Below are 27,525 nucleotides of genomic sequence, written 5' to 3' on the forward strand. Positions count from 1 at the left end.
AGGATTCCATGAAGTTCATGTGAAGCCTACAGTGCAGACGACTTACCAAAAGAAAAGTTCTCAGAAGTGTCTCAAATCTCAGAAGCCAAAACTCAGCTTAGGTGATATCCATGAGTGAGTATTCTGACACACTTCTTAAGATTCTAGACTTTAGCTTATTTTATTAACAGACATTTTTCTATGATGATAATATGTACCAAATATAACATTTTATCAGATTAGGTAGTATATATATATCAACGAATAATCTGAAAACCAAAGGATAGACTTTTTATGCAGTAAGTTGACATTTTTTTTTCATGTAATTGGTTTCAAAAGAAAACATATATTCTAAACTTTAGATTTAAAAACAGGTTACTTTTTTACCAGAAAATATTATTTAATATGCTCTGGGCATAATTTCAACTTCAAGGAACGTATACTAGTATATAAACTTTCCTTAGTTTTTAATATATTCATGCATGTATAATAAATATATTAAAATAAGAGAAAATATTCTATGAAAAAAGATTATTCAATTATATACTTTATCTCATTTTAAAATACAATTAAGTAAATAGAATAATAGCCTCTTTAGTTTATGGTCATTTTATGAGACTAACACCTGTCCATAAGCAAAAAATAGAGCACTGTAGGAAGTAGACACTGCACTCTCAAAGGGGACACACAAAATCTAACACTACAAGACCTAGGGCAGAAGCAATAATTTGAAAGAAGCCTGGTCAAACCCACTTGTTGACCTTGGAGAGGCTCATAGAGAGGCAGGAGACAGTTGAAACTCACCCTTGGGACATAGATGCTGACAGCAGCCAATTTTGGTTGATGAGGACACTGGTGTTGGTAAGAGCCATTTTGAAATCCTCCCTCTAGCTTATTGACTTCAGGACCTGGCCTTGACCACCAGTGAGCCACCATTAGCTCCAGGTGTCCCCAGAACATGCAGCCAGCCATGGCAGTAGTTGGCTCCACTCATTAGTTGCTCAACACTAGCTATGAAACCCCATACCACTCAGCTGGCCACCATGAGACCCAGCTCCACCCACCAGTGGACCAGCACCTCCCAGGGAAGGAAAAAACTCTTACATGCAAATGGAACAGAAAAGAAAACCAGGGTAGCAATACTTAGGCAAAATCAAAGACTGTAACAAGTGACAAAGAAGGACATTACATAATAATTGAGGAATCATTGTAAATATATGTGCACCCAATGCAGGCACACCTAAATACATAAAGCAAAATTAGTAGACATAAACAGAGAAATTGACAGTGACACAGTAGTAGTACAGGTCTTTAGCACTATAGTGACATTAATTAAGAGATCATCCAGAATGAATATCAATAAGGAGATATAAGCTTTAAATGACACATTAGATTAGATGTACTTAGTAGATATATATAGGACATTCCATCCAAAAGCAGCAGAATACACATTCTTTTCAAGTGCACATGGAACATTCTCCAGGATAGATCACATGCTGGACCACAAAACAAGTCTCAGTAAATATAAGAAAACTGAAACCATATCAAATGTCTTTTCCAATGATAATGCTATGAGACTAGAAACCAACTACTAGAAAAAGAATACAAAAAAATGCAAACACATGGAGGCTAAACAACCTGTTAATAAACGACCAATGGGTCAGTGAAGAAATCAGAAAGGACATCAAAAAATACCTGGAGAAAAATGAAAACAAAAACACATCAAACCAAATTCTATGAGATGCAGCAAAAGAAGTTCTAAGAAGGAAGTTTATGGCAATACAAGCTTACCTCAGAAAACAAGAAACATCTCCATAAAAACAACCTCACTTTACACCTAAAGGAATGAGAAAAAATAAGATCATTATATCATTTCTTTTTAGATTCTGCATATAAGGGATATCATATGATATTTCTCTTTCTCTGTTTGACTTACTTCACTCTGTATGACAGACTCTAGGTTCATCCACCTCACTACAAATAATTCAATTTCATTTCTTTTTATGGCTGGGTAATATTCCATTGTATATACACACATATTCTTTATCCATTCATCTGCTGACGGACATTTCATATTCCATTGTATATTCACATCTTCTTTATCCATTCATCTGTTGATGGACATTTAAGTTGGTTCCATGTCCTTGTTATTGTAAATAGTGGGGCAATGAACATTGTGGTACCTGTCTCTTTTCAAATTATAATTTTCTCAGGGTATATGCCAAGTAGTGGGATTGCTGGGTCATATGGTAGTTCTACTTTTAGTTTTTTAAGGAACCTCCATACTGTTCTCCATAGTGGCTGTATCAATTTACATTCCCACCAACAGGGTAGGAAAATTCTCTTCTCTCCACACCCTCTCTAGCATTTATTATTTGTGGATTTTTTGATGAAAGCCATTCTGACTGGTGTGAGATGATATCTCATTGAAGTTTTGATTTGCATTTCTCTGAAAATTATCAGTGTTGAACATCTTTTCATGTGCCTCTTGGCCATCAGTATGTCTTCTTTGGAGAAATGTCTATTTAGGTCTTCTGCTCATTTTTGGATTGGGTTGTTTCTTTTGATGATACTAAGCCTCATGAGCTGTTTATAAATTTTGGAGACTAGTCCCTTGTCAGTCATATCATTTGCAAATATTTTCTCCCATTCTGTGGGTTGTCTATTCGTTTTGTTTATGGTTTCCTTTGTTGTGCAAAAGCTTTTGAGTTCAATTAGGTCCCATTTTTTAATTTTTGTTTTTATTTCTATTAGTCTGGGAAACAGAACAAGAAAGATATTGCTGTGATATATGTCACAGAGTGTTCTGCCTATGTTTGCCTCTAGAAGTTTTATAATGTCCAGTCTCACATTTAGGTCTTTAATCCATTTTGAGCTTATTTTTGTGTATGGTGTTAAAGAATGATCAAATTCCATTTTTTTACATGTAGCTGTCCTGTTTTCCCAGCACCATTTGTTGAAGAGGCTGTCTTTCCACCATTGCGCAGTCTTGCCTCCTTTGTCATAGATTAATTGGCCATGGGTGCATGGGTTTATTTCTGGGTTGTCTATCCTGTTCCATTGATCTCTGTTTCTGTTTTTGCACCAGTACCATACTGTTTTGATGACTATCGCGTTGTAGTATAACCTGAAGTCAGGGAGCCTCATTCCTCCAGCTCCGTTTTTCTTTCTCAAGATTGCTTTGACTATTTGGAGTCTTTTGTGTCTCCATATAAATTTTAAGGTTTTTTGTCCTAGTTCTGTGAAAAATGTCATCGATAATTTGATAGGGATTGCAATGAATCTGTAGATTGCCTTGGGTAGTACAGTCATTTTGACAATATTGATTCTTCCAATCCATGAACATGGTATATCTGTCCATCTGTTTGTGTCACCTTTGATTTCTTTCATCAGTGTCTTATAGTTTCTGAGTACAGGTCTCTTACCTCCTTAGGTAGGTTTATTCCTAGGTATTTTATTCATTTTTTTGGTGATGATAAATGGGATTGTTTCCTTAATATCTCTTTCTGATCTTTTGCTGTTAGTGTAGAGAGACGCAACAGATTTCTGTGCATTAATTTTGTAAACTGCGACTTTACCAAATTCATTGATGAACTCTACTAGTTTTTTGGTAACGTCTTTAGGATTTTCTATGTATAGTATCATGTCATCTGCAAACAGTGACAGTTTAAATTCTTTTTCAATTTTGATTCTTTTTATTTCCTTTTGTTCTCTGTTTGCTTTAGCTTGGACTTCTAAAACTACTTTGAATAAAAGTGGCGAGAGTGGACATGCTTGTCTTCTCCCTGATCTTTGAGGAAATGCTTTCAGCTTTTCACCATTGAGAATGATGTTAGCTGCAGGTTCTGTCATATATGGTCTTTATTATGTTGAGGTATGTTCCCTCTATGCCCACTTTCTGGAGAGTTTTTATCTTAAATGGGTGCTGAATTTTGTAAAAAGCCTTTTCAGCATCTATTGAAATGATCATATGGTTTTTATTCTTCAATTTGTTGAAGTGGTGTATTGCACTGATTGATTTGCATATATTGGAGAATCCTTGCATCCCTGGAATAAATCCCACTTGATCATGGTGTTTGATCATTTTAATGTATTGTTGGATTCAGATTGCCAGTATTTTGTTGAGGATTTTTGCATCTATGTTCATCAGTGATCTTGGCCTGTAATATTCTTTTATATTTGTGGTATCTTTGTCTGGTTTCGGTATCAGGGGGATGGTGGCCTCATAGAATGAGTTTGCGAGTTTTCCTTCCTCTGAAATGTTTTGGAACAGTTTCAGGAGGAGAGGTGTTAGCTCTTCTCTAAATGTTTGATAGAATTTGCCTGTCAAGCCATCAGGTCCTGGACTTTTGTTTGTTGGGAGTTTTTTAATCACAGTGTCAATTTCAGTGCTTGTGATTGGTCTGTTCATATTTTCTATTTCTTCCTGATTCAGCCTTGGGAGACTGTACCTTTCTAAGAAATTGTCCTTTTCTTCCAGGTTGTCCATTTTATTGGCATACAGTTGGCTGTAGTAGTCTCTTATTATCCTTTGTATTTCTGTTGTGTCATTGTAACTTCTTTTTCATTTCTAATGTTATTGGTTTGAGTCCACTCCCTTTTTTTTTTTCTTGATGAGTCTGGCTAAAGTTTTATCAATTTTGTTTTTATCTTTTCAAAGGACTAGCTTTTACTTTCATTGATATTTGCTATTGTTTTCTTTGTCTCTATTTCATTTATTTTTGCTCTGATCTTTATGATTTCTTTCTTTCTACTAACTTAGGTTTTGTTTGTTCTTCTTTCTCTAGTTGCTTTAGGTGTATGTTTAGGTTGTTTATTTGAGAATTTTCTTGTTCCCTGAGGTAAGATTGTATTGCTATAAACTTGCATCTTAGAACTGCTTTTGCTGCATCCCATAGGTTTTGGATTCTTATGCCTTCATTTTCATTTGTCTCTAGGAATTTTTTGATTTCCTCAGTGATCCATTGGTTGTTTAGTAACATATTGTTTAGCTTACACAAGTTTGTGGGTTTTTTGTTTTTTTTGTGTCTCATAGTGTTGTGATCAGAAAAGATGCTTGATATGATTTCAACTTTCTTAAATTTACTGAGGCTTGCCTTGTGGCCCAGTATGTGGTCAATCCTGGAGAATGTTCCATGTGCACTTGAGTAGAATGTGTATTCTGCTGCTTTTATATGAAATGCTCTATAAATATCAATTAAGTCCATCTGGTCTAATGTGCTATTTAAGGCCTATGTTTCCGTATTGATTTTCTATCTGGATGATCTGTCCATTGATAAAGGTAGGGTGTTAAATTTCCCCACTATTATTGTGTTACTGTCGATTTTTCCCTTTATGGCTGTTAGTACTTGCCTTATATATTGAGGTGCTCCTATGTTGGGTACATTTATATTTACAATTGTCATATCTTCTTCTTGGATTGATCCCTTGATCATTATGTGTGTCCCTCATCTCTTATAACAGTCTTTATTTTAAATTCTATTTTGTCTGATAGGAGTACTGCTACTCCAGCTTTCTTTTGATTTCCATTTGCTGGGAATACCTTCTTCCATCCCCTCACTTTCAGTCTGTATGTGTCCCTAGGTCTGAGATGGGTCAGCATATATACGGATCTTGTTTTTGTATCTACTTAGCCAGTCTATGTCTTTTGGTTGGTGTGTTTAATCCATTTACATTTAAGGTAATTATTGATATGTATGCTCCTATTACCATTTTCTTAATTGTTTTGGGTTTGTTCTTGTAGGTCTTTTCCTTCTCTTGTGTTTCCTTCCGAGGGAAGTTCCCTTAGTATTTGTTGCAAAGCTGGTCTGGTGGTGCTGAATTCTCTTAGCTTTTGCTTGTCTGTAAAGCTTTTGATTTATCCATCAAATCTGAATGAGAACCTTGCTGGGTAGAGTAATCTTAGTTGTAGGTTCTTCCCTTTCACCACTTGAAATAAATCATGCCACTCCCTTCTGGTTTGCAGAGTTTCTGCTGAGAAATCACCTAACAACCTTATGGGAGTTCCCTTGTATGTTATTTGTTGTTTCTCCCTTGTTGCCTTAATATTTTTTTGTTGTCTTTAATTTTTGTCAATTTGATTACTATATGTCTCAGTGTGTTTCTTCTTTGGTTTATCCTGCCTGGGACTCTGCACTTCCTGTTTCCCATGTTAGGGAAGTTTTCAGCTATTATCTCTGAAAATATTTTCTTGAGACCTTTCTTCTTCTGGGACCCATATAATGTGAATGTTGGTTCATTTAGTGTTGTCACAGAGGTCTCTTAGGCTGTCGTCATTTATCTTATTTATTCTTTCTTCATTCTGTTCCATGGCAGTGATTTCCACCATTCTGTCTTCCGGGTCACTTATCCATTCTTCTGCCTTAGTTATTCTTCTATTGATTCCTTTTTAGTGTATGTTTCATTTCAGTTATTGTATTGATCATTTCTGTTTGTTCTTTAGTTCTTCTAAGTCTTGGTTAAACATTTCTTGCATCTTCTCAATCTTCACCTCCATTCTTTTTCTGAGATCCTGGATCATCTTCACTTTCATTATTCTGAATTCCTTTTCTGGAAGGTTACCTCTCTCTACTTCATTTAGTTGTTTTTCTGGGGGTTTATCTTGTTCCTTCATCTAGGACATAATCCTTTTTCTTTGCCTTTTCATTTTGTCTAACCATCTGTGATTGTGTTTTTTGTTCTGCAGATTGCAGGAGTGTAGTTCTTCTTGCTTTTGCTGTCTGCCCTCTGGTGGATGAGACTATCCAAGAGACTTGTGCCAAGATATCTAATTTTAAAGCTCCATAGTATCTCATATCCTTTGTTGATATGTCTTTGAAAATAGGTATACTCTAATTAGTTATTGGCAAGGTGACAAATTTGAGCAATATAAGATATTTTAATACTTTCCATATTTCATCTGGACAATTATTGTAAAACTTATTTTCCATATATAATCCACGTTATCCCAGAAGAGTTACCAATATTTAGATCATTGATAGATTTCAACTCTCTTGCTATAATGAAACAAAGTATCAATTTTTCAGTATAGTCAAATCAATACTAGAATAATATAGATATTCAAACCTTGCTCAATATAACTACTTCAATAATTCAATCTTGAATTAGGACCAGTAAACTATTAAAAAGTAAGCAAAAAGGACACTAGCAAAAGAAGAGATGTCACACAAGTAACAAAATATAATGCTTTTTCTCCAATTAATGAAACAAATGCCTCATTCCATTAATTAAAAAGGCAACACTCAGAATGGGAAAAAATATTTGCAAACGAAAAAATGGACAAAGGATTAATCTCCAAAATACACGAATGGCTCATTTAGCTCAATATCAAGAAAAAAAAAAAAACAAAACAACTCAATCAAAAAAGGGAGGGGGGGGAAGACGTTTCTCCAAAGAAGACATACAGATGGCCAAAAAGCACATGAAAAGATGTTCAACATCACTAATTATTAGAGAAATGCAAATCAAATCTAAATAAGGTATCATCTCACACTGGTCAGAATGGCCATCACCAAAAAAATCGACAAAAAATAAATGCTGGAGAGTGTGTGGAGAAAAGGGAACCCTCCTACACTGTTGGTGGGAATGTAAATTGGTGCAGCTACTATGGAGAACAGTATGGAGGTTTCTTAAAAAACTAAAAATAGAACTACCATATGACCCAGCAATCCTGGGCATATACCCAGACAAAGCCATCATTTGAAAAGATACATTCACTCCAATGTTCATTGCAGTGCTATTTACAATAGCCAGGACATGGAAGCCACCTAAATGTCCATCAATAGAAGAATGGATAACGAAGATGTGGTAGAAATACACAACAAAATATTACTCAACCATAAAAAAGAATGAAATAATGCCATTTGCAGCAACATGGGTGGACCTAGAGATTGTCATACTGAATGTAGTTAGTCATACACAGAAAGACCAATATCATATGATATTGCTTATATGAGGAGTTTAAAAAAGGAGTAAAAATGAACTCATTTACAAAACAGAGGTAGAGTCTTGGTTGTAGAAAAAAAACTTATGGTTACCAGGGGATAAGGCAGGGAGAGGGATAAATTGTGAGACTGGGACTGATATATACACACTATTTTATAGAAATAGGTAACTAATAAGAACCTGTCGTATAGCATAGGCAATTCTACTCAGTACTCTGTAACAGCCTTTATGGGAAAAGAATCTAAAAAAAAAGAGTGGATATAATTATATGTATAACTGATTTGCATTGCTGTACACCTGAAACCAGCACAACACTGTAAATCAACTATACTCCAATAATTTTTTTTTTTTTTTTAATGCATTGCCTAGACACCAGTATCAAGCTAGTTGAAAATCCAAGACTGAAGTGGGGACTAGGGGAATATTTTGAAGAATATGATAAAATCACACCAAAGAACACTTCTTTAATAAGAAGAGAGATTTTGTATCTCAAGTTCATAATTTCTTTCCCTTAGATAATACTGGCCATATACACCCTAATTTTTAATCTGTAACTCAAGATTCTTTAGTATGATCATTCCCTTTGGTAACAATGTTTTTCTAAAGCTTCCCATTTATTTAGGAATAAGAAGCCTGACAAATTACAAGAACTTCATTTTTTAATTAGAATTTAGAATCTTTTCCCTTACCTAGGATTCAATTAACGTTCTGTATTTCATCTATTTCTTAAACATTATAACTATCTTTGTTATCAAATATTTTATTCTTTTTGTGCTTGTAAATAGATGAGGCAAGAACAGCATCTAATAGGTTCTATTTTTAAATAAAAATATTGTAGGCTTTATTATAATGTTAGACATGCATAATTATAGGGTTTTTCTTAAACATCTTTATTGGAGTATAACTGCTTTACAATGGTGTGTTAGTTTCTGCTTTATAACAAAGTGAATCAGTTATACATTTACACATGTTCCCATATCTCTTCCCGCTTGCATCTCCCTCCCTCCCACCCTCCCTATCCCACCACTCTAGGTGGACACAAAGCAGAGCTGATCTCCCTGTGCTTGGTGGTTGCTTCCCACTAGCTATCTATTTTACATTTGGTAGTGTATATATGTCCATGCCACTCTCTCACTTTGTCTCAGCTTACCCTTCTCCCTCCCCATATACTCAAGTCCATTCTCTAGTAGGTCTGTGTCTTTATTCCCGTCTTGACATTAGGTTCATCATGACCTTTTTTTTTTTTTTTCCCTTAGATTCCATATATATGTGTTAGCATACTATATTTGTTTTTCTCTTTCTGACTTACTTCACTCTGTATGACAGACTCTAACTCCATCCACCTCACTACAAATAACTCAATTTAATTTCTTTTTATGGCTGAGTAATATTCCATTGTATATATGTGCCACATCTTCTTTATCCATTCATCTGATGATGGACACTTAGGTTGCTTCCATGTCCTGGCTATTGTAAATAGAGCTGCAGTGAACATTTTGGTACATGACTCTTTTTGAATTATGCTTTTCTCAGGGTATATGCCCAGTAGTGGGATTGCTGGGTCGTAGGGTAGTTCTATTTTTAGTTTTTTAAGGAACCTCCATACTGTTCTCCATAGTGGTTATATCAATTTACATTCCCACCAACTGTGCAAGAGGGTTCCCTTTTCTCCACACCCTCTCCAGCATTTATTGTTTATAGATTTTTTGACGATGGCCATTCTGACTGGTGTGAGATGATATCTCATTGTAGTTTTGATTTGCATTTCTCTAATGATTAATGATGTTCAGCATTCTTTCATGTGTTTGTTGGCAAACTGTATATCTTCTTTGGAGAAATGTCTATTTAGGTCTTCTGCCCATTTTCGGATTGGGTTTTTTGTTTTTTGTTATAGAGCTGCATGAGCTGCTTGTAAATTTTGGAGATAAATCCTTTGTCAGTTGCTTCATTTGCAAATATTTTCTCCTATTCTGAGAGTTGTCTTTTGGTCTTGTTTATGGTTTCCTTTGTTGTGCAAAATATTTTAAGTTTCATTAGGTCTCATTTGCTTATTTTTGTTTTTATTTCCAGTTCTCTAGGAGCTGGGTCAAAAAGGATCTTGCTGTGATTTATGTAATAGAGTGTTCTGCCTATGTTTTTCTCTAAGAGTTTGATAGTGTCTGGACTGACATTTAAGTCTTTAATCCATTTTGAGTTTATTTTTGTGTATAGTGTTAGGGAGTGTTCTAATTTCATACTTTTACATGTACCTGTCCAGTTTTCCCAGCAACAATTATTAAAGAGGCTGTCTTTTCTCCACTGTATATGCTTGCCTCCTTTATCAAAGATAAGGTGACCATATGTGTGTGGGTTTAACTCTGGGCTTTCCATCCTGTTCCATTGATCTATGTTTCTGTTTTTGTGCCAGTACCATACTGTCTTGATTACTGTAGCTTTGTAGTATCCATACAAATTGTGAAGTTTTTAGTTCTAGTTCTGTGAAAACTGCCAGTGGTAGTTTGATAGGGATTGCAATGAATCTGTAGATTGCTTTGGGTAGTAGAGTCATTTTCACAATGTTGATTCTTCCAATCTAAGAACATGGTATATCTCTCCATCTATTTGTATCATCTTTAATTTCTTTCATAAGTGTCTTATAATTTTCTGCATACAGGTCTTTTTTCTCCTTAGGTAGGTTTATTCCTAGATATTTTATTCTTTTTGTTGCAATGGTACATGGGAGTGTTTTCTTAATTTCACTTTCAGATTTTTCATCATTAGTGTATAGGAATGCAAAGGATTTCTGTGCATTAATATTGTATCCTGCTACTTTACCAAATTCATTGATAAGCGCTAGTGGTTTTCTGGTAGCATCTTTAGGATTCTCTAGGTATAGCATCATATCATCTGCAAACAGTGACAGCTTTAATTCTTCTTTTCCAATTTGGATTCCTTTCATTTCTTTTTCTTCTCTGATTGCTGTGGCTAACACTTCCAAAATTATGTTGAATAAGAGTGGTGAGACTGTGCAACCTTGTCTTGTTCCTGATGTTAGTGGAAATGGTTTCAGTTTTTCACCATTGAGGACAATGTTGGCTGTGGGTTTGTCATATATGGCCTTTATTATGTTGAGGAAAGTTCCCTCTATGCCTACTTTCTGCAGGGCTTTTATCATAAATGGGTGTTGAATTTTGTCGAAAGCTTTCTCTGCATCTATTGAGATGATCATATGGTTTTTCTCCTTCAATTTGTTAATATGGTGTGTCACGTTGATTGATTTGTGTATATTGAAGAATCCTTGCATTACTGGGATAAACCCCACTTGATCATGGTGTATGATCCTTTTAATGTGCTATTGAATTCCGTTTGCTAGTATTTTGTTGAGGATTTTTGCATCTATGTTCATCAGTGATATTGGCCTGTAGTTTTCTTTCTTTGTGACATCTTTGTCTGGTTTTGGTATCACGGTGATGGTGGCCTCGTAGAATGAGTTGGGGAGTGTTCCTCCCTCTGCAATATTTTGGAAGAGTTTGAGAAGGATAGGTGTTAGCTCTTCTCTAAATGTTTGATAGAATTCACCTGTGAAGGCGTCTGGTCCTGGGCTTTTGTTTGTTGTAAGATTTTTCATCACAGTTTCAATTTCAGTGCTTGTGATTGGTCTGTTCCTATTTTCTATTTATTCCTGGGTCAATCTCGGAAGGTTGTGTTTTTCAAAGAGTTTGTCCATTTTTTCCAGGTTGTCCATTTTATTGGCATAAAGTTGCTTTTAGTAATCTCTCATGATCGTTTGTATTTCTGCAGCGTCAGGGGTTACTTCTCCTTTTTCATTTCTAATTCTATTGATTTGAGTCTTCTCCCTTTTCTTCTTGATGAGTCTAGCTAATGGTTTATCAATTTTGTTTATCTTCTCAAAAGCCAGCTTTTAGTTTTATTGATCTTTGCTATCATTTCCTTCAATTCTTTTTCATTTATTTCTGCTCTGATCTTTATGATTTCTTTCCTTCTGCTACCTTTGGGGTTTTTTTGTTCTTCTTGCTCTAATTGCTTTAGGTGCAAGGTTAGCTTGGTTATTTGAGATGTTTCCTGTTTCTTAAGGTAGGATTTTATTGCTATAAACGTCCCTCTTAGAACTGCTTTTGCTGCATTCCATAGGTTTTGGGTCGTCATGTCGCCATTGTCATTTGTTTCTAGGTATGTTTTGATTTCCCCTTTGATTTCTTCAGTGATCACTTCGTTATTAAGTAGTGTATTGTGTAGCCTCCATGTGTTTGCATTTTTTACAGATTTTTTTCCTGTAATTGATATCTAGTCTTATAGTGTTGTGGTCAGAAAAGACACTTGATATGATTTCAATTTTCTTAAATTTACCAAGGCTTGATTTGTGACCCAAGGTATGATCTATCCTGGAGAATGTTCCATGAGCACTTGAGAAAAATGTGTATTCTGTTGTTTTGGGGTGGAATGTCCTATAAATATCAGTTAAGTCCATCTTGTTTAATGTATCATTTAAAGCTTGTGTTTCCTTATTTATTTTCATTTTGGATGATCTTTCCATTGGTGAGAGTGGGGTGTTAAAGTCCCCTACTATGATTGTGTTACTATCGATTTCCCCTTTTATAGCTGTTAGTATTTGCCTTATGTATTGAGGTGCTCTTATGTTGGGTGCATACATGTTTACAATTGTTATATCTTCTTCTTGGATCGATCCCTTGATCATTATGGAGTGTCCTTCTTTGTCTCTTGTAATAGTCTTTATTTTAAAGTCTATTTTGTCTGATATGAGAATTGCTACTCCAGCTTTCTTTTGATTTCCATTTGCATGGAATATCTTTTTCCATCCCCTCACTTTCAGTCTGTATGTGTTCCTAGGTCTGAATTGGGTCTCTTATAGACAGCATATATACGGGTCTTGTTTTTGTATCCATTCAGCCAGTCTGTGTCTTTTGGTGGGAGCATTTAATTCATTTACATTTAAGGTAATAATTGATAATTATTTTCCTATTCCCATTTTCTTAAATGTTTGGTTTGTTATTGTAGGTGTTTTCCTTCTCTTGTGTTTCTTGCCTAGAGAAGTTCCTTTAGCATTTGTTGTAAAGCTGGTTTGGTGTTGCTGAACTCTCTCAGCTTTTGCTTGTCTGTAAAGGTTTTAATTTCTCCATCAAATCTGAATGAGATCCTTGCTGGGTAGAGTAATCTTGGTTGTAGGTTTTTCTCCTTCATTACTTTAAATATTTCCTGCCACTCTCTTCTGGTTTGCAGTGTTTCTGCTGAAAGATCAGCTGTTAACCTTATGGGCATTCCCTTGTGTGTTATTTGTTGTTTTTCCCTTGCTTCTTTTAATATGTTTTCTTTATATTTAATTTTTAATAGTTTGATTAATATGTGTCTTGGCATATTTCTCCTTGGATTTATGCTGTATGGGACTCTCTGTGTTTCTAGGACTTGATTAACTATTTCCTTTCCCATATTAGGGAAGTTTTCAACTATAATCTCTTCAAATATTTTCTCAGTCCCTTTCTTTTTCTCTTCTTCTCGGACCCCTATAATTTGAATGTTGGTGCGTTTACTGTTGCCCCAGAGGTCTCTGAGACTGTCCTCAGTTCTTTTCATAGCTTTTTCTTTATTCTGCTCTGCAGTAGTTACTTGCACCATTTTATCTTCCAGGTCACTTATCAATTCTTCTGCCTCAGTTATTCTGCTATTGATCCTTTCTAGAGTATTTTTAATTTCATTTATTGTGTGGTTCATTGTTGCTTGGTTCCTCTTTAGTTCTTCTACCTCCTGTTAAATGTTTCTTGCATTTTGTCTATTCTATTTCCAAGATTTTGGATCATCTTTACTATCATTATTCTGAATTCTTTTTCAGATAGACTGCCTGTTTCCTCTTCATTTGTTAGGTCTGGTGTGTTTTTACCTTGCTCCTTCATCTGCTGTGTGTTTTCCTGTGTTCTCATTTTGCTTATCTTACTGTGTTTGGAGTCTCCTTTTCACAGGCTGCAGGTTCGTAGTTCCTGTTGTTTTTGGTATCTGTCCCCAGTGGCTAAGGTTGATTCAGTGGGTTGTGTAAGCTTCCTGGTGGAGGGGAATAGTGCCTGTGTTCTGGTAGATGAGGCTGGATCTTGTCTTTCTGGTGGGTAGGTCCACGTCTGGTGGTGTGTTTTGGGGTGTCTGTGGCCTTATTATGACTTTAGGCAGCCTCTCTGTTAATGGATGGGGCTGTGTTCCTGTCTTGCTAGTTGTTTGGCATAGGGTGTCCAGCACTGTAGCTTGCTGGTCGTTGAGTGAAGCTGGGTCTTGGTGTTGAGATGGAGATCTCTGGGTGACTTTTGCATTTTGGTATTATTTGGAGCTGGGGGATCTCTTGTGGACCAGTGTCCTGAAGTTGGCTCTCCAACCTCAGAGGCACAGCCTTGATGCCTGGCTGGAGCACCAAGAGCCTTTCATCCACACGGCTCAGAATAAAAGGGAGAAAAAATAGAAAGAAAGGAAGAAAGAGGACAAAATAAAATAAAATAAAGATAAGATAAATTTATTAAAATAAAAAATTAAAAAATACTTTTTAAGAAAAAAAAATGTTTTAAGTAAAAAAAAGAACAAACAAACAAACAAAATGGATGGACAGAACCGTAGGACAAATGGTGAAAGCAAAGCTCTACAAAATCTCACACAGCTGCATATACATACACACTCACAAAAAGAGGAAAAGTGGAAAACATAATATATCTTGCTCCCAAAATCCACCTCCTCAATTTGGGATGATTCATTGTCTATTCAGGTATTCCACAGCTGCAGGGTACATCAAATTGACTGTGGAGCTTTAATCCACTGCTTCTGAGGCTGCTGGGAGAAATTTACCTTTCTCTTCTCTGTCCGCACAGCTCCTGTGGTTCAGCTTTGGATTTGGCGCCGCCTCTGCATGTAGGTTGCCTGAGGGCATCTGTTCTTTGCTCAGACAGAACGGGGTTAAAGGAGCAGTTGATTTGGGAGCTCTGGCTCACTCAGGCCGGGGGGAGGGAGGGGTATGGATGTGGGGCGAGCCTGCGGTAGCAGAGGCCAGCATGATGTTGCCGCACCCTGAGGGGCTCTGTGCCTTCTCCCTGGGAAGTTGTCCCTGGATCACCGGACCCTGGCAATGGTGGGCTGCACAGGCTCCCGTGAGGGCAGGTGTGGATAGCGACCTGTGCTTGCACACAGGCTTCTTGGTGGCGATAGCAGCAGCCTTAGCATCCCATGCCCGTCTCTGGGGTCCGAGCTGTTAGCCATAGCTTGCGCCCGTTTCCGGAGCTCTTTTAAGCATCGCTCTTAATCCCCTCTCCTCGCGCACCAGGAAACAAAGAGGCAAGAGAAAGTCTCTTGCCTCTTCGGCAGCTCCAGACCTTTTCCCGGACTCCCTCCTGGCTAGCTGTGGTGCACTAACCCCCTTCAGGCTGTGTTCACGCCGCCAGCCCCAGTCCTCTCCCTGCAATCTGCCCAAAGCGGGAGCCTCAACTCCCAGGCCCCACCCACCCCGGTGGGTGAGCAGACAAGCCTCTCGGGCTGGTGAGTACTGGTTGGCACTGATCCTCTGTGTGGGAATCTCTCCACTTTGCCCTCAGCACCCCTATTGCTGCGCTCTCCTCCGCGGCTCCGAAGCTTCCCCCCCACCCCACCACCTGCATTCTCTCCCCGGGAAGGGGCTTCCTAGTGTGTGGAAACCTTTCCTCCGTCACAGCTCCCTCCCACTGGTGCAGGCCCTGTCCCTATTCTTTTGTCTCTATTGTTTCTTTTTTCTTTTGCCCTACCCAGGTACGTGGGGAGTTTCTTCCCTTTTGGGAAGTCTGAGGTCTTCTGCCAGCGTTCAGTGGGTGTTCTGTAGGAGCAGTTCCACATGTAGATGTATTTCTGATGTATTTTTCTAGCAGACACCAGGCAGACCTTGCCAGTGCCCTACCGGCCACAAGACGAATGACACCTAATAGTTTCTTTTAAACCAACTGTAACCCATCCCTCCTGTTGAGTGAAATAAATTGAAAGGGTGTTATTGGTTCTTGGTTAATCCTTTAATTATCTGAAAAACCTTAATTGAGATTGTTAGTACTCCTAAAATTGACTTGCAAGAACAGCTAATCTGGGTCAGTACCTTCATTAATTATTAGTTAATTGATTATTTAAAATATATGTATTAATGCTGAACAATGACATTAATTGTTTTCATGTGTTCTTATATTTATCTCCTTTTACTTCCTTTAGATTTTATTTTTCACAAGTTGAATTTACTATTCAGTAAATACATAATTTAAAGTTCAGTGCAGTGCTTTTAAAACTACTCAAAATGTTGTTATTTATTGGTAAATTTCCTTTCATTCATGAAGCAATGTAAAGCACACTATTTATACCCCTTAGGAATCACCCAATATTTTGGTATTACTCACTTTCAAAGCATATTTTCTGTTTTCAGTTTGCAATTTGATAGAGTGTAACAACTATTTTGGTTTACCCAACAGAACACATTGTGACTAGAAAACTGTTGGCAATATTTTTAATAATTGACTAAAACCCTGTGAATATTACTGTTTAATAGGAAAAAAAGCAAAGCTGGTGAATATCTGTTTCTCTAAGAGATAGTTGTTTGTTTGGAGTTTTTGTTTTTTTGTTTTGTTTGGTTTTTTTTCTCCTCCAGATAAGAAAGCATCTGAGAAGTCTGGAAATAAATATGACTGGGAACAAAAGAGTTGTTTGACTTTATTATTATGTTAATATCAATAAGTGGCATGTGTTTTGGTGTTGAATTTGATAAGCCTTCTGCAAAAGTTAGGAACAATCATGGTTTGATAAGTAATTAAAAGGGATTATGGTGCTGGAAATTTGTCTTCTTCTCTGAAAAATATTAGATTTTTATATTAAATGAGTATTATATTTTTAAATATCTGCTAGAGCTTGGGATAAATCTCTCTTTCTTAAATTCCTTGGTACTGATGTTAAAAACTTATGCAACTTATTCCAAAAAGATAAAGTCAACAATTGAAGGCTGTAGACTAATTTTTTTATGTGAGACTAAACACTACACATTAAAAAAGATACTTTTGTGAGATAATGGGTGTGTTAACAAACCTTATTGTGGTTATCATTTTACAATATATGGTTTGTCAAATTATCACATTGTACCCTTTAAACTTACACAATGTTTGGTGTCAAGTAGATTTCAATAAAGCTAAAAACAACACTCAAAATTTGCAGTCTGCATATTGATTACATTCACATTTAATTCACCCAAGTAAATCAAATGGCAAAACCTGGAATTTAGAATTCCAGGAGTTTCAGTCTCTCCTGCATGAAAGGACAAATAACATTGTACAGCAATGATAAAATCTATTACAATGCTTCTACTTTGATTGTGGTTAAAGGAAAATAGATTATATTATATTGTTATCTTGAAAGAATCTGAAATTCAGTTTGTAAACTAATAAATTATATTTAATTACATGTGAATTTTGCTCTTATAGGTGTAGAATATTAAATGGGTTTATATTAACTAGATGAAATATCACATAACCTTGCTATATTAAACTATCATGTTCTGAAATAGGTATTAAAATATGACTATATAAGTGGATTTATTCCATTTATAATGAAATTATGACTTTTTTGTACTGTGTATATGTGTATAGGTGGAGGCCATATTTGTTGATATCTAATTTATCCACTTATTTCTCTCATAAAATTTTGTGTTTATAATTCACCACTTTTTATATTATTTCTTTCTTTTCTAACTTTCTCTTGGAGTGGTAAAATGTTTTATTGCCTCTCCCACCTTTTTAAAAGATCTTTTGCTCATTTGGAAGCTTAGAATTTTCTTTATATTAGTTTTCTGTGTTTTTTTTTGTTTTTTTTTTTTTTTTAGGTTTTCCCAGGCAGGTTTATTTTTAATGAAAGAGGTGTATATGTACACATCTCCTCTTCTGAATTAGAAAGTTTTATGACTGAGAAGAGGCAGAAGAGGTGTATGGAGAAAATCATCAGATGTGTGGGTTTGTTTCTGGGCTCTTTAATCTGTTCCATTGATTTGTGTGTCTATTTTTGTGCCAGTACCACTCTGTTTTGATTACTGTAGCTTTGTAGTATAGTCTGAAGTCTGGAAGGGTTAACAGTTGTACAAATTAATCTATACACAAAATAGAAACAGACAAAAAGACATAGAAAACACATTTATGGTTACCAAAGTGGGGAGAGAGAGGGAAAGGGACAAATTAGGAGTATGGGATTAGCAGATACAAACTACTATATGTAAAATAGATAAGCAACAAGGATTTACTCTCTAGCACAGCGAATTATATTCAGTATCTTGTAATAACTTGTAATGAAATGTAATCTGCAAATAAATAAATAAATAACTGAATCACTGTGCTATATACCTTAAACTAACAAAATATTGTAAATCAACTATACTTCAATAAAAAAATAGTCATGGGAATTATCTATCACAATCAATGTAAATTCTTCCCAGAGGGAGATTATGTTATCCATGGCCTCAATCATTCCTACAATGTTCGGCCATCATGTCCCACCAAGATTAAAAATAACTAGTAGTACAATGGACCTAAAGACATAGTAAAAATAGCAAAAATAATAAAAATAGATGAATAACATGGTAAAATGCAATACTGGAATTATCAGACTGACATTAAAATAGCTCTGATCATTTTATCAAAGGATATAAAGGACAACTTTGTGTATTCAAGAAAAAATCCGAACTAAAAAAAAAAAATTATAACTGAACCTAAGAACTCAAAGAATATATTTCTGTTTAAATTAGTACAATAAAAATAAACTAGTGAACAAGACTAGGTCAGAATGAAATATCTAGACTAATGCAATAAGAAAAATAAGAGTACAAGACACAGAAAACAAAGTAACAGAAAATATTTAGGAGAAGGCCTTATATACACATAATGATGTGCAAGAAGAGGAGAGAATGGGGCAGAAGTCAAGTTTGAAGAAGTATTATCTGAGAAAGTTAAAAAAACAATGAACAACATGAAGCCACAGATTCAAAAATCAGTGAGAACCTCCTCCTTCCCCCAAAATAAGTCTTCAGACGAAGAAAAAGCATTTTAATGGCAGGTTTGAGATGTGGGAACAAAGTACAATAAATATGATAAGTATGTGGACGCACCTAAATTAATTTTGACTGAACAGAACCACAATTCATTATATAAGTCATGGGCCCATGTGTGATATAGTTTGTGAAGATTTATATAATGAGCAGAGGACAGGTGCTTATGTACTGTTTATTGTACAGTCGGTGCACATGAGAAGTCTTCACAGTTTCCAGGTACCATCTCTTTCTGTGGAAGTCCAGGAATCATCTCTTTGTTTTCTTTACTGTCAAATGCCCTGCTCTTGTCTAAATTCAGTTGCATCCCTCCTGGCTAATTTTGTAGGTTGCAACACAAGAAAAGGTGCAACACCATTATTACTTGCAATACTATGGCTCCTTGTGACCTCTTTGTACTAAAACAATGTAAACTTTCCTACATGTATATTTCCTTAATACTAATTATTTAATACTGGTTACATTGTTACTCATGATACTATGTCATCTATGGTTCTGCCAGGGAACACTGCCTTTCAATAACTCTCCCAAAGATTATCACTGAGCTTGTTTAACGTTGATCACAAATGCAAGGTTCATCCAGAAGGAAAACCTAAATGATATTCTGTTTTCTGTTTATATTAAATTTACTGTTTGAAATTTTATAGGATAGAAATAGAATCCACTATTCTGCTACCTTGTAAGATAGAAATATTGTCTTTCTTCAGACAAAGGGCATGGATGCTTTTGCCCATTATAAAAGGTCTGTATCCCTGTGTGTGCAGGTGTCATCTGCTCTTCTTTGCACAACTGGTAGAAATTGGAGATCAGTCAGGGAACTGATATAAATATGTGTATACTCATGCTGCCTGCTCTGCTCTGAGTAACAAAGATTTTATTTTTTCATAACCAAATGTGTGATTTATTTTCGGAGAAAAATAATTAAAACCGAGGTTTTTCCAATTAAGGGGAAAAATAACAATATGAGATCATACCCTGATTACATGTTAGTTACCACATTGTCTATAATGTGGATGTGCTCAAGATGTATTTAATGATAATATGAATGAACATTTGAAATTTAAAAATCACAAACCACTTGCCAATATTGTAAATCCATAAACGTTGAAATAAATACCTACAAGGAAGTAAATTTTAAAAACTGAAGCCTTTGAAAATGTGTATAGATCATCCCAAATGTTACAAATAGCAGAGCAAATAAGTTGACATTATTGCTAGTTTCCATTTAATTTCTTCATAATATGGCTGCCTGGTGTTGCATTAGAGAAGATACTTCCTACAACCACATGGGTACCCCAGAGACTGATGAATCAGTTTACAGCAGTGAAGATCATCAATAGAGGATCCTAAATGTTGATAGCGTTCATCTGTCTTTTTGAGGTAACACCTCACACCAATCAGAATGGACATTTTCAAAAATCTACAAACAATAAATGCTGGAGAGGGAGTGAAGAAGAAGGAACCCTCTTACACACTGTTGGTGGGAAAGTAAATTGATACAGCCACTATGGAGAACAGTACGGAGGTTCCTTAAAAAACTAAAAATAGAACTATCATATGACCCAGCAATCCCACTCTTGGTCATATACCCAGAGAAACCAAAATTCCAAAAGATACATGCACCCCAGTGTTCATTGCAGCACGATTTACAATAACCAGGACATGGAAACAACTTAAATGTCCATCAACAGAGGAATGGATAAAGAAGATGTGGTACATATATACAATGGAATATTACCCAGCCATAATAAGGAATGAAACTGTGCCATTTGCAGAGATATGGATGGACCTACAGACTGTCATAAAGAGTGAAGTGCTCTGTAACAGAGCCAGACTGGTTTCCTATCTCCCAGGATTTTGCTCTTTAGTTAAAAGAGTTGTCAATCCCAAAGCCTTTTCAGCTGCAGGATCTTCAGGTTCTGATGAGTCTCATGTGGCCACTGCACCTACAGATATCTATCGAACAGTTTTGCCTGATGAAACTATGGGACCATTTGGACCTCAGGATCAGAGATTCCAGGTTCCTGGGAACATAGGTTTTGATTGTCACCTCAATGGGACTGCACCACAGAAGAAAAGCCAGGTTCATAAAACTTTACCTGATGTTCTAGCAGAACCTTTATCCAGTGAAAGACATGAGTTTGTTATGGCACAATATGTGAATGAATTTCAGGGTAATGGTGCACCTTTGAGTAATAAATTAACAGTGCAGAAACTTACTTTGAAAGTGCCAGAGTAGAGTGTGCAATCCAAACATGTCTGGAATTGCTGTGAAGAGATTTTGAACCACTATTTCCAGAAGTAGCCACCAACAAACTAATGATTTTGACTGTAACACAGAAAACTAAGAATGATATGACTGGAGTGAGGAGGTAGAAAATGAAAGAGAAATGCTCTTAGAAAAGTTCATCAACAGTGCTAAGGAAATTGCTATGTCTAAGGCTACTTGGCTGACTTTATTGACCCATCATCTGGTTTGTCATTTTTTGGACCATATACAAAGACTTTTATCTCTGACCCAGGCATCTTATTTTATTTTCTACAATCCTTGAAATAGTAAAAGACTAACTTATTGGCTTGAAAGTATTAGAATAAAATGTTGACCCTTCTCAGATCTTGACAGTCTTCTTTTGAACTCTTTCGGCTATCACTGCATTCCTAGAATGAGATCGCTTTAAGTATTGATGACACCATTGCTTTCCACCTTACCACCAACCAGTACGGAGGACTGGCAAAGGAACAATGGACTTAGGGAGGAGTGGGCCTCTTGGTGCAATAATTGTGCTTTTCATTTTTAGTAAATTTTACAATCAACTCATGAGAGCTTGGAACTCATGTCACAGTAGCTCGGAGACAAGAGAAGAAATTGATCAGAAGAGTCTGCTGACATTGCCAAGTGACATTCTTAAAGACTGTCAGAAGATATAGAATGGCCACTCCTAACTGAATGTCTGACCTGTGGTGCAGAGTATGAAGAGAGTGTGGGGTGACCGCCCTGTGTTTCACTGCTGGGGTCCACAGGGTAAAGAATGCATGCACTCTTTCAGGAGCTCTAAACCAGTGGTTTCACAGGGGTCTAAGTATAGATAGGCCAGAGCTGATAAATGGGTCCTCACACACAGCTCAAGAGCAAAGCTGCTTTCAATCTTCCAGTCTAGGGTTCTAGCACTGGTAGTCCAGAATCCTGAGGGCATCCTGTGTTTTACGTGAGTGTCATCAAAAATCAGTGTATCATAGTAGTGTCGCAGCCCAAAGTCCCATGATTTTCAGAAAGAAATAGCACATCATCTGGCAAGAATGACCTACACTCCAGGGTACCCTGTGCCACTAGGTCTGGCCTTAGGGGCCTGGGAAATCCTTGTAGACATGAATCCTGAAACTTTAGGACATCTGATCGACCCTAGGCACAGATTTAGATGAGAAAGAATCCTGAAGATGAAAAACTGGGACCTGTGTCCACTTGAGACCTGGTCCTAGCTTGAAGTTCTCCACCTGGGAGGCACTGCCAGATCAGGTAAGTCCTAGGCAGAGGAAAAGCACTTAGACACCAAAGCTCATTGAAGGACAGGGCCAAGGCAAGAGACTCACTTTCCAGGGTCTAAGAGTAATAATATGAGAAAGCTAAATCTTCATCTTCTATAATGTGAAGTACTACGATGACAATTAAAACTAAAAGAAAAAAAAAATACCTAGCAATAGTATGTTATTTAAAAATATTAGGTAAATAACATAACAATCAACTAAATGGCATTCAAAGTAGTTGCTTCTTGGGAGTAGGAATTGGAAAAGAAGATATAGGCTAGAGAATGTTCCTTTTCATAAGTTTAGTTTAGATTTGGTTTTTACTTTTTATATACATTTGATCAAAAAATCAATGAAAAAGTTTCAATGTTCACATAAATATAATCTTAATTAATAATTGGTGGCATTTCTTAATCATAAGAGAAGAAATGTTTTTTGCCTTCCTTGATATCTTATTTTTGAAAGGGAAAAAATAAAATGATTCTGAGATAGTATGTGCATCTGTATTTTGAAAAGGAAGGACAGATTATAAAAGTTCTTATAAAGTCCATACCAAAGATGAAATAACCCTGATTTCAGAAACAATTGAAATATGTTCAGATTTCATCATGTCCAAATGTAAGATGACTCTAGCAATTGTAAAGTAATAATTAATAGGCCAGTAATCAAGAGATGTACAAGTGGTAAGAAAACAGAGAGTAGAGTCAAAAAAAAAAAAAAAATCCAAGTTTGTAATATCCTGAAACAGGAGTGTAGGCTTATTTTAGGAGTAATACAAGCTCTAAGTGAGATGGAACTTTTTTTTATTTTTTTACTTTTTTTTTTTTTTTTTGTGGAAACAAAATATTTATTACTTATTAAAATATATTTTCATGACCTTGTGGTAGGCAAATATTTCTTAAATAGGATATAAAAATCTTTTTTTTTTTAAACATCTTTATTGAAGTATAATTGCCTTACAATAGTGTGTTAGCTTCTGCTTTATAACAAAGTGAATCAGTTATACATATACAATATGTTCCCATTTCTCTTCCCTCTTGCATCTCCCTCCCTCCTACCCTCCCCATCCCACCCCTCTAGGTGGTCACAAAGCACCGAGCTGATCTCCCTGTGCTATGCGGCTGCTTCCCACTAGTTATCTATTTTACATTTGGTAGTGTATATATGTCCATGACACTCTCTTACCCTGTCACATCTCACCCCACCCCCTCCCCATATCCACAAGTCCATTCTCTAGTAGGTCTGTGTCTTTATTCCCGTCTTGCCACTAGGTTCTTCATGGCCTTTTTTTTTTTTTTTTCCCCCTTAGATTCCGTATATATGTGTTAGCATACTGTATTTGTTTTTCTCTTTCTGACTTACTTCACTCTGTATGACAGACTCTAACTCCATCCACCTCATTACAAATACCACCATTTCATTTCTTTTTATGGCTGAGTAATATTCCATTGTATATATGTGCCACATCTTCTTTATCCATTCATCTGTCGATGGACATTTAGGTTGCTTCCATGCCCTGGCTATTGTAAATAGAGCTGCAATGAACATTTTGGTACATGACTCTTTTTGACCTATGGTTTTCTCAGGGTATATGCCCAGTATTGGGATTGCTGGGTCGTATGGTAGTTCTATTTGTAGTTTTGTAAGGAACCTCCATACTGTTCTCCATAGTGGCTGTATCAATTTACATTCCCACCAACAGTGTAAGAGTGTTCCCTTTCCTCCACACCCTCTCCAGCATTTATTGTTTCTAGATTTTTTGATGATGGCCATTCTGACCGGTGTGAGATGATATCTCATTGTAGTTTTGATTTGCATTTCTCTAATGATTAATGATGTTGAGCATTCTTTCATGTGTCTGTAGGCCATCTGTATATCTTCTTTGGAGAAATGTCTATTTAGGTCTTCTGCCCATTTTTGGATTGGGTTGTTGGTTTTTTTGTTATTGAGCTGCATGAGCTGCTTGTAAATCTTGGAGATTAATCCTTTGTCAGTTGCTTCATTTGCAAATATTTTCTCCCATTCTGATGGTTGTCTTTTGGTCTTGTTTATGGTTTCCTTTGCTGTGCAAAAGCTTTTAAGTTTCATTAGGTCCCATTTGTTTATTTGTGTTCTTATTTCCATTTCTCTGGGAGCTGGGTCAAAAAGAATCTTGCTGTGATGTATGTCATAGAGTGTTCTGCCTATGTTTTCTTCTAAGAGTTTGATAGTGTCTGCCCTTACACTTAGGTCTTTAATCCATTTTGAGTTTATTTTTGTGCATGGTGTCAGGGAGTGTTCTAATTTCATACTTTTACATGTACCTGTCCAATTTTCCCAGCACCACTTATTGAAGAGGCTGTCTTTTCTCCACTGTATATTCTTGCCTCCTTTATCAAAGATAAGGTGACCATATGTGTGTGGGTTTATCTCTGGGCTTTCTATCCTGTTCCATTGATCTATATTTCTGTTTTTGTGCCAGTACCAAACTGTCTTGATTACTGAAGCTTTGTAATATAGTCTGAAGTCAGGGAGCCTGATTCCCCCAGCTCCATTTTTCGTTCTCAAGATTGCTTTGGCTATTCGGGGTCTTTTGTGTTTCCATACAAATTGTGAAATTTTTTGTTCTAGTTCTTTGGAAAATGCCAGTGGTAGTTTGAGAGGGATTGCACTGAATCTGTAGATTGCTTTGGGTAGTAGAGTCATTTTCACAATGTTGATTCTTCCAATCCAGGAACATGGTATATCTCTCCATCTATTTGTATCATCTTTAATTTCTTTCATCAGTGTCTTATAATTTTCTGCATACAGGTCTTTTGTCTCCTTAGGTAGGTTTATTCCTAGATATTTTATTCTGTTTGTTGCAATGGTAAATGGGAGTGTTTTCTTAATTTCACTTTCAGATTTTTCGTCATTAGTGTATAGAAATGCAAGAGATTTCTGTGCATTAATTTTGTATCCTGCTACTTTACCAAATTCATTGATTAGCTCTAGGAGTTTTCTGGTAGCATCTTTAGGATTCTCTATGTATAGTATCATGTCATCTGCAAATAGTGACAGCTTTACTTCTTCTTTTCCGATTTGGATTCCTTTTATTTCTTTGTCTTCTCTGATTGCTGTGGCTAACACTTCCAAAACTATGTTGAATAATAGTGGTGAGAGTGGGCAACCTTGTCTTGTTCCTGATCATAGTGGAAATGGTTTCAGTTTTTCACCATTGAGGGCAATGTTGGCTGTGGGTTTGTCATATATGGCCTTTATTATGTTGAGGAAAGTTCCCTCTATGCCTACTTTCTGCAGGGCTTTTATCATAAATGGGTGTTGAATTTTGTCGAAAGCTTTCTCTGCATCTATTGAGATGATCATATGGTTTTTCTCCTTCAATTTGTTAATATGGTGTATCACATTGATTGATTTGCGTATATTGAAGAATCCTTGCATTCCTGGGATAAACCCCACTTGATCATGGTGTATGATCCTTTTAATGTGCTGTTGGATTCTGTTTGCTAGTATTTTGTTGAGGATTTTTGCATCTATGTTCATCAGTGATATTGGCCTGTAGTTTTCTTTCTTTGTGACATCTTTGTCTGGTTTTGGTATCAGGGTGATGGTGGCCTCGTAGAATGAGTTTGGGAGTGTTCCTCCCTCTGCAATATTTTGGAAGAGTTTGAGAAGGATAGGTGTTAGCTCGTCTCTAAATGTTTGATAGAATTCACCTGTGAAACCATCTGGTCCTGGGCTTTTGTTTGTTGGAAGGTTTTTAATCACAGTTTCAATTTCAGTGCTTGTGATTGGTCTGTTCATATTTTCTATTTCTTCCTGGTTCAGTCTCGGCAGTTTGTGCGTTTCTAAGAATCTGTCCATTTCTTCCAGGTTGTCCATTTTATTGGCATAGAGTTGCTTGTAGTAATCTCTCATGATCTTTTGTATTTCTGCAGTGTCAGTGGTTACTTCTCCTTTTTCATTTCTAATTCTATTGATCTGAGTCTTCTCCCTTTTTCTCTTGATGAGTCTGGCTAATGGTTTATCAATTTTGTTTATCTTCTCAAAGAACCAGCTTTTAGTTTCATTGATTTTTGCTATTGTTTCCTTCATTTCTTTTTCATTTATTTCTGACCTGATCATTATAATTTCTTTCCTTCTGCTGGCTTTGGGGTTTTTTTGTTCTTCTTTCTCTAATTGCTTCAGTTGCAAGGTTAGGTTGTTTATTCGAGATGTTTCCTGTTTCTTGAGGTAGGCTTGTATTGCTATAAACTTCCCTCTTAGCACTGCTTTTGCTGCGTCCCATAGGTTTTGGGTCGTCGTATCTGCATTGTCATTTGTTTCTAGGTATTTTTTGATTTCCCCTTTGATTTCTTCAGTGCTCACTTCGTTATTAAGTAGTGTATTGTGTAGCCTCCATGTGTTTGTATTTTTTACAGATCTTTTCCTGTAATTGATATCTAGTCTCATAGCGTTGTGGTCGGAAAAGATACTTGATACGATTTCAATTTTCTTAAATTTACCAAGGCTTGATTTGTGACCCAAGATATGATCTATCCTGGAGAATGTTCCATGAGCACTTGAGAAAAATGTGTATTCTGTTGTTTTTGGGTAGAATGTCCTATAAATATCAATTAAGTCCATCTTGTTTAATGTATCATTTAAAGCTTGTGTTTCCTTATTTATTTTCATTTTGGATGATCTGTCCATTGGTGAAAGTGGGGTGTTAAAGTCCCCTACTATGATTGTGTTGCTGTCGATTTCCCCTTTTATGGCTGTTAGTATTTGCCTTATGTATTGAGGTGCTCCTATGTTGGGTGCATAAATATTTACAATTGTTATAGCTTCCTCTTGGATCGATATCTTGATCATTATATAGTGTCCTTCTTTGTCTCTTGTAATAGTCTTTATTTTAAAGTCTATTTTGTCTGATATGAGAGTTGCTACTGCAGCTTTCTTTTGATTTCCATTTGCATGGAATATCTTTTTCCATCCCCTCACTTTCAGTCTGTATGTGTCTCTAGGTCTGAAGTGGGTCTCTTGTAGAC

General features: G+C 36.2%; 1 pseudogene; it reads left to right on the plus strand.

Moving 5' to 3' along the window:
- Positions 1-20,777: 20,777 nt before the first annotated feature.
- LOC137751026 (methylmalonic aciduria and homocystinuria type D homolog, mitochondrial-like) lies at positions 20,778-21,551 on the plus strand (annotated as a pseudogene).
- The last annotated feature ends 5,974 nt before the right edge of the window (positions 21,552-27,525 follow it).

This window comes from Eschrichtius robustus, chromosome 17 (assembly GCF_028021215.1).
Source record: "Eschrichtius robustus isolate mEscRob2 chromosome 17, mEscRob2.pri, whole genome shotgun sequence".
NCBI lineage: Eukaryota > Metazoa > Chordata > Mammalia > Artiodactyla > Eschrichtiidae > Eschrichtius > Eschrichtius robustus.